Below are 8656 nucleotides of genomic sequence, written 5' to 3'. Positions count from 1 at the left end.
AAGGCATCAAATGTTTGATTAAACGGATGAAAAAGAGAAGTTTTTTCCCTATAATTATCACTTCTTAAAATCTGTAGCAACTTCAAGTCTGTCAGCATGCTGAGCATGCTCAGAATGTGACAATATATTTTTGTTCAATATTTAATTTCTTTCAGTTGCAATTGTTAAATGAAAAAATATATATTCTTATAATTTAGCAAACGAATTTATCAAAAAAAAAAATACATATATCTGTATTAGTTTTAGTAAATTAATTTGACACCTGTATTGAAAATACCATATTGTATTCATACAGAATCAGTATGGTATCATTGTTTGTCTGTTCACTGATTGTTGAAGCTAAGAGCTACTTTGATCTGTTTAGATCTAAAGTATCCAAAGTTGAGTTCTAATGTTTCTTCACCCCTGTGTGTGTGATATGTGATTTCCTACATGCTGGCAGAGCAGAGCAGCAGTTTGTGCTCACAGATGGTGACGGTGTGGAGAGACGGTGGTATTTCCTCAGAAGAACCAGCAGAGTCACAAAGGACACCAGTCCATCTCACCACCTTGACTTGCTGACTGATGTTCGTCTGCACTGCACAGAGGAAATCAACTGACCGAGGTTTGTCCAGTGACGTGTTATGAAATGTATATTTGTTTTATGCTTACAGATATGTTTTTCTTGACAGGCTCTGCAGAGGTTAGACAAAGCAGAGAAAACATGTGCTTTACATTTTACTGTGATTTATTGAGATATTTGTTGCCTGATGTTCAGCAGGAATGGAGAAATAGAATCAAAGGGAGATGTTTTTCCTGTTTTTGTAATGATGTAAGTAAATCTTCAATATTATTTATTTGCTTGGTTATATTAGGAGCGTTTCTGAGTGAGGGGGAGAGGAGTCATCATCCAGGTAAAGTGACGTGGATCAGTGGATACACTTGTCTCCCCTTTAAAGGAGACGATCCAAGTCATCCTTAAATGTTAGCGCTTTCAAATACACAAACATTTTTAAAGGACAAAAATGAACATCCAACTTTGACTGTAATACAAAATAAATCTTTGCATGTGTGTTTTCAAACTCTCAGATGGGCAGTATATCAGTCTTGGACTGTCTAACCTGCCGGAGCAGCACTGAATGACCACCGCACGAGCATGTTCCTGCAACATTCAGCATCTGATCCTTCATCTGTGTGCTTCTGCTTTTGGTAAGTAGAGTTACCCAACTCCAGTAACTCTAAACACATGCCATCCATTTCTAACGGCCTGGTTACTTCCTGTCAGTTACTTTAGAAACCATGTGGTCACCTGACCTAACACTGTTTCTTCTTCTTCCCCTTAATGTTGAAGTGTCAAATGTCAAACAGCTGGAGAGGAAACTACACCAGTGTACTGGGATGTTTCAGCAACACGTGCCAGATGCTGTTCCTTCATGGTGACATCACCAGAGACAGTCCCGCCCACCTCAGGACCCATTGATTATGATGATCTGATCCATCAAACCCCCAGCAGGTGAACTTTATTCATGACATAACACCGCAACAATGTAAAAAATTAAACAGCAACAGTCTAAATGTAAAGTGCATTCTAAAGTCCTCTTCAATAAATTGTATGCAAAGAGTCATTCAGGTCACTACAGAACCCAGAGTCTTCATCATTAAATCTCTGGTTGCGTCATTTTTTCTATCCTATATCAGATATTTTAAAGGTTAGCTTAGGTAAAGTTCCATTCTCATGGTGAGGCAAAGTGCTTTATGTGTGTGTGTGTGCGTGTCATGAACGGCTATAAAAGGCCTATAATTAAAGAACAAAGCGGGGTTTGAGTTCGAGTTGCGGCAGACTGTCACTACTTGTAAATGGAACGCAGCCTTCCTACGGCGGACAGCTAATAACAGGAATCGGACGCGGTCCAGCCAAGTCCACAGCAACCACCATAGCAACCGCCTAGCATGACCTTAAAAACATATTCTGTCTTCATAACTATCAAAATCGTGAAATGATTTGCAAAGTGTGAAAGTGTTACAGCTGCAGAGAGCTATGGCGGTATCTATGGAAGCTGTTTACATAGCTAATAATATACGATGTAACCATGGAGACAGTCAGTCACTTGAGCTAGCGGTGCATGTTTACTACAGTGAATAAGGTGATTGAGTGCACAGCGTCCACACTCTGCAGGGGGTAAAGACATTACTTCAATATTGTTTTATATTGATATATATTAGCCTTCTGTTGACCATCACCTCAGGTTCACCATTACACTTTCAGATTACAGATGCACACTGTCTAAACACATTCAAAAACTCATGTCTCAGAAATAAGCACAGCTGTTCATGTTTGTCATTAGAGTTTTATTTGTAAGAAAATTATGAACTTCATATTGTGCATTAAATAAAAGAACATTTCACAACTCTGAGTCAACAGAAACAGGTAACAGAAATGTCTCTAATGTGTACAGTGTAGTGTAAGCATTAAAAGATCATAAAGGAAAAACTAACATTTATGTGAAACTAATTGTAATAAAAAATGAGCAGGTGCTTTATAGATTTAAAAGAAAGAATCTGAAAACAACACTTTTTTGGTCTAAGTGATCAAAGTAGAAAACAGAACTGATGTTCAAGAACAAACCATAGCTGCACTAATATTACACATCTCGATCGTTGTACTGAACAGACATGTTGCTTTTAAAACCACATGCAGTGTGTGACCATGACTGTTCACTGAGACCATGAACGCCACTTCGCTGAAGCATTCTTCTTCTTCTTCTTGCCATTAAATTGGAAGCAGAAGCAGCACGAGCTGATTTGATCTACTGAAAGGAAAAAGCAGAACATCTGAGTTGAAACCAGTCAGCTGAAATCATTAAGACAGGAACAAATTCAATGCAGTGTCTCAAGTGGCTTAGCCTGTTACAACTGTTGATACAAGCTAAATACGGTTAACACACAGTGTCAGGGAGCTCCAGTGTGGGAACTAGTGGCTTTAGGTTTGTAGTCATTTAACTTTCATCCATTCATTCATTTAATTCAGGAGGAAGAAATGCCAGGTTGGTGCAGGCTGGTTACATGCATTTGGTCCCATGCTGTCTTTAATTAAATGACTTGGTTCATTTTATGGCTGGGCTGTATGTGGGGTTATATCATGTTATTTGGGCAGGAGTACCTGTCCCCTGTTAGACTTAGAAAGTTTCTCCATAAGTAGAGTTTCTAACTCTTCTAGCACATCTGTGGCTGACAGCTTTTTGGTGGCTCTTTTTACCCCACACTGGTTGTGAGTGTGTAAATAGCCCCACTAGTTATTTTGGGTTGCAGTTAACTAGGGAGGAAGGGCTGGGTATGCCATGATTAGGTGAATAACAATTATATGTGATACATAAATTTCACAATGCATGCATATATCTCTATCAATTAAACCTGGCCTGAGGGCTGCCATTTTTTACATTCAGTTATTTCTCTTAGAAATGTTGGAACTAAATAATGAATGTGTTACAGTTAAAGTGAAACACTGGTCAGTGTAAATGGCTCATTGGGACACAGAAACCTTTAAATTAAACCTGATATCTAGTGTCAAACAATATCAAAGCTGTAAAAGATGTTTACATTCAGAATTTATAAAACTATGATTGTAAATAAATTCAAACAAGTGAGCTTTTCTCTTTGTGCTGAATATCAACACTGTGGTTTCTTAGACTGTAAGCTTTACTTTAGTGCAACCAGTTGCAGAAGCTGCCACTCCAAATGTCTTTTGATAACAAGAAAAAAATACCTTTTCAGTACACGGCCTGAAGTTCTTCTCCGACATCTTCTGCAATCGGCTTTGTCTGCTGGTTTGAAGACAATAAACCACAAAAAAGATGATTTAGTCACTTTGTCTGCGTCATGCAGCTCGAATGTGTCGTGTAACGATGTTGAATAGCCGTCGTTATCCCTCTGCTTTGAGCCTTTTATCAAAAGTTACAGCTAACTTCATGAAGTTGTACAAAAAGGCTTCATTTCGCCGAGACAGTGCGTTTCTGACTATTACATGCATTTGAATGGAGTTCTTGCACGAAACAAAGTATAAGTTTTCATTATGTGAATAACTTGTATTTTACACTGACCCTGGGTCAGTATCAACTTCATGAAGACAGCTGTAACTTTTGATAGAGGACTCACACACACACATATTTATGGCTTTGCCTTATAGAATTCAGCATCTCCGTGCTGAGGAAATAGGTTTTGCAGCTGTTTGAGCTAAGATTTTCAAGTTATTCACAAATTGAAAACCTATACTTTGTGTCGGGCGAGAACTCCATTCAAATGCATGTAATAGCGTGAAACGCACTAACGTGGTGAAATAAAGCGTTTTTCCATAAACTTCATAAAGACAGCTGTAAATTTTGAGAGAAGACTCACACACACATTGGGGGGATATTGAAGTCTATAAGATAAAGCCATGAATATGTTTGTCTGAGTCTTCTATCAAAAGTTACAGCAAGCTCTATGAAGTTGATGAGAAACGCGTTTCTCACTGTTACATGCATTTGAATTTAGTTCTTGCCTGACACAAAGTATAGGTTTTAATTTGTGAATAACTTGAAAATCTTAGCTCAAACAGCTGCAAAACCTATTTCCTGAGCACTGAGATGCTGAATTCTATAAGGCAAAGCCATAAATATGTGTGTGTGATTCTTCTATCAACAGTTACAGCTGTCTTCTTGAAGTTGATACTGACCCAGGGTCAGTGTAAAATACAATCCTAGCTGTGTGAACAAAGCTTGGCTCCTTTAATCCTGCATGACAAACCTCAGGATGCAGGTTATTATTACTCTTTCCTGCTGGCACACCTGAGAGTCAGCTAGAAACTTACAGTGACGTGGACATCATGCAAAGACTGCCAGACTCTGTAATACTGTGAATGATCAGTGACTCAAGTTAACACTAAACTTTAAACAGTACCTCTGTGTCTCTGTGTGCTGAACATTTAGGATTGAGTCTGCATTGACTTTATTTATTGAGACTTTAATGTGCTAAAAGCAGGTTGAAGACAGCTCAGAAACATTTGAAGATTAAAATTTAGCATTATGGCTGCTGGTGGTTTGTAAAGCCTATACTCAGCTGTAGTTTTTGTTACTAATTTATGTTTGTTGTTGTTTAACACAGATTTCAGAAGAGCAAATATGCTTAATAGTTTAACTAGATTTCATTTGTCAATGTGGGACTGCTGAGTCACCTGAAGAACTCATTTCATTCATTCTCCACATGATGTTCATATACAGAAATGTTTCACAGGAACTGGTTCCTCCCAAACTGTGAACTAGTGTGTTTCCATAGATTATCTCTGTATGAATGTACTTTTAAATGAAGGCAAGTGTTTGTCCTTTTTTGTTCCTCAGTTACAGTACGTGATATCTTGATATCAGGCGGTCAACACTGGGGGAAGACAAGAAGCAGACGTACTTCCAAGAGGGAGCTGCAGTGAGGACACAGCCAGGTCACTGAGGTCAGAGGTCAGAATCTGAAACAGCTCAGGTTTATATTTTAGGGGTTATAAAAAATCAAAATGTATTTATGAAGAAACCTTTAAATAATAGTCATAATTATGATTATTATAAGAAATATCAAACATTTAAGTGGATTTTCTGTTACACATATTGTATTAGCCCTGCAATAAACTGGCAGCCTGTCTTTGTCCTGTATCAGCTGGGATAGGCTTCATCCTCCCGCAACCCTGAATTGGATACATTGTATTCCAATTATGTAATCTGATCATTTACAAACTCAAGGTATCTAATCAAAATGTAAGTAATAATTATAAAATGGGAAAGCAGAAATAAGTGTGACATAAATGTAAATGTGTTAGCTGACATAGAGGACAGCTACATGTAGTCTGAAAAACCTTTGTTGTCAAGTTTGCAGGTATATCAGCACGAGACATTCTTACATAGAAGAGTCTGTTAAAGTCTCTAACTCAGCGAAGCATTATTGGTCCCGTCTGTTTGGATAAATATAGTAAGTTGATGTTTGTCCATTTATTGACACATTTTCTTAAGTGCTTATCCAGTTCAGGATCACAGTGGAGCTGCAGCTGGATATGTTCATTAAATAAACCTTACAAAAGTTAACAATAAACCTGCATCCATGTACGTTGTTGTCCACAGGATAAGAAAATCAAACTGGAACACTGTGGAACATGTTAATAAATGTTTGTGTGTTTATGCCTGTGTCTTTCACAGGAGGCGCTGGAAGGTTTCCCTAATAGTTCCTGGTGAATCAAAGCAGAACCATAAAGGTTGCTGGATTGCATGATGGCCTTACCCCTGAGCAGTCATCCTGTTAAAGGAGGAACCAGTTAGAAGCTGTTTTCAAAGTAGCTGAGCAGATTTCATCTCAAGTAAGCGATTAACTGTTTGTTCATCTGTTCTGCCACTTAAAGAGCATTTAAGGACGTCTTTTGAGTGTCCAGCTGAATTAATTCTACTGGCTCTCATGGTCATTTGTTATTATAGACATATTTTTCATGTTCATCCAGCTATTTAGTAAATTCTATCTATTTAGTAAAATCCGTCAGCTATAAAATGTAATATAAATATAAAAAATATCTAAATATCTCCTGCACTTTATATTTTAATGATGTAAGTCTGTTATCGTGTTACATTAGCATTCCTCACATATCAATGAGATGCTGTACAGTACAATCCTACTGACGCAGCAGAGGGATAACGACGGCTATTCAACATCGTTACACGACACATTCGAGCTGCATGACACAGACAAAGTGACTAAATCATCTTTTTTATGGTTTATTGTCTTCAAACCAGCAGACAAAGCCGATTGCAGAAGATTTCGGAGAAGAACTTCAGGCCGTGTACTGAAAAGGTATTTTTTTCTTGTTATCAAAAGACATTTGGAGTGGCAGCTTCTGCAACTGGTTGCACTAAAGTAAAGCTTACAGTCTAAGAAACCACAGTGTTGATATTCAGCACAAAGAGAAAAGCTCACTTGTTTGAATTTATTTACAATCATAGTTTTATAAATTCTGAATGTAAACATCTTTTACAGCTTTGATATTGTTTGACACTAGATATCAGGTTTAATTTAAAGGTTTCTGTGTCCCAATGAGCCATTTACACTGACCAGTGTTTCACTTTAACTGTAACACATTCATTATTTAGTTCCAACATTTCTAAGAGAAATAACTGAATGTAAAAAATGGCAGCCCTCAGGCCAGGTTTAATTGATAGAGATATATGCATGCATTGTGAAATTTATGTATCACATATAATTGTTATTCACCTAATCATGGCATACCTAGCCCTTCCTCCCTAGTTAACTGCAACCCAAAATAACTAGTGGGGCTATTTACACACTCACAACCAGTGTGGGGTAAAAAGAGCCACCAAAAAGCTGTCAGCCACAGATGTGCTAGAAGAGTTAGAAACTCTACTTATGGAGAAACTTTCTAAGTCTAACAGGGGACAGGTACTCCTGCCCAAATAACATGATATAACCCCACATACAGCCCAGCCATAAAATGAACCAAGTCATTTAATTAAAGACAGCATGGGACCAAATGCATGTAACCAGCCTGCACCAACCTGGCATTTCTTCCTCCTGAATTAAATGAATGAATGGATGAAAGTTAAATGACTACAAACCTAAAGCCACTAGTTCCCACACTGGAGCTCCCTGACACTGTGTGTTAACCGTATTTAGCTTGTATCAACAGTTGTAACAGGCTAAGCCACTTGAGACACTGCATTGAATTTGTTCCTGTCTTAATGATTTCAGCTGACTGGTTTCAACTCAGATGTTCTGCTTTTTCCTTTCAGTAGATCAAATCAGCTCGTGCTGCTTCTGCTTCCAATTTAATGGCAAGAAGAAGAAGAAGAATGCTTCAGCGAAGTGGCGTTCATGGTCTCAGTGAACAGTCATGGTCACACACTGCATGTGGTTTTAAAAGCAACATGTCTGTTCAGTACAACGATCGAGATGTGTAATATTAGTGCAGCTACGGTTTGTTCTTGAACATCAGTTCTGTTTTCTACTTTGATCACTTAGACCAAAAAAGTGTTGTTTTCAGATTCTTTCTTTTAAATCTATAAAGCACCTGCTCATTTTTTATTACAATTAGTTTCACATAAATGTTAGTTTTTCCTTTATGATCTTTTAATGCTTACACTACACTGTACACATTAGAGACATTTCTGTTACCTGTTTCTGTTGACTCAGAGTTGTGAAATGTTCTTTTATTTAATGCACAATATGAAGTTCATAATTTTCTTACAAATAAAACTCTAATGACAAACATGAACAGCTGTGCTTATTTCTGAGACATGAGTTTTTGAATGTGTTTAGACAGTGTGCATCTGTAATCTGAAAGTGTAATGGTGAACCTGAGGTGATGGTCAACAGAAGGCTAATATATATCAATATAAAACAATATTGAAGTAATGTCTTTACCCCCTGCAGAGTGTGGACGCTGTGCACTCAATCACCTTATTCACTGTAGTAAACATGCACCGCTAGCTCAAGTGACTGACTGTCTCCATGGTTACATCGTATATTATTAGCTATGTAAACAGCTTCCATAGATACCGCCATAGCTCTCTGCAGCTGTAACACTTTCACACTTTGCAAATCATTTCACGATTTTGATAGTTATGAAGACAGAATATGTTTTTAAGGTCATGCTAGGCGG

General features: G+C 37.7%; 1 long non-coding RNA gene across 1 annotated transcript; it reads left to right on the top strand.

Annotated features, from left to right (window-relative positions):
- Positions 1 to 434: 434 nt before the first annotated feature.
- Positions 435 to 8256, top strand: LOC146642373 (uncharacterized). Its single transcript, XR_014909763.1, has 8 exons — positions 435 to 604; positions 855 to 893; positions 1069 to 1188; positions 1331 to 1492; positions 5352 to 5458; positions 6192 to 6349; positions 6777 to 6834; positions 7788 to 8256. It is a non-coding gene; the product is annotated as an uncharacterized LOC146642373 (long non-coding RNA).
- The last annotated feature ends 400 nt before the right edge of the window (positions 8257 to 8656 follow it).

This window comes from Rhamphochromis longiceps, linkage group LG23 (genome assembly GCF_057381845.1).
Source record: "Rhamphochromis longiceps isolate RC_006_pf linkage group LG23, R_longiceps_female_GT1.1, whole genome shotgun sequence".
Taxonomy (NCBI): Eukaryota; Metazoa; Chordata; class Actinopteri; order Cichliformes; family Cichlidae; genus Rhamphochromis; species Rhamphochromis longiceps.
Note: the sequence above shows the minus strand (reverse complement) of the source record. Positions and strands in the feature narration are given on the sequence as shown.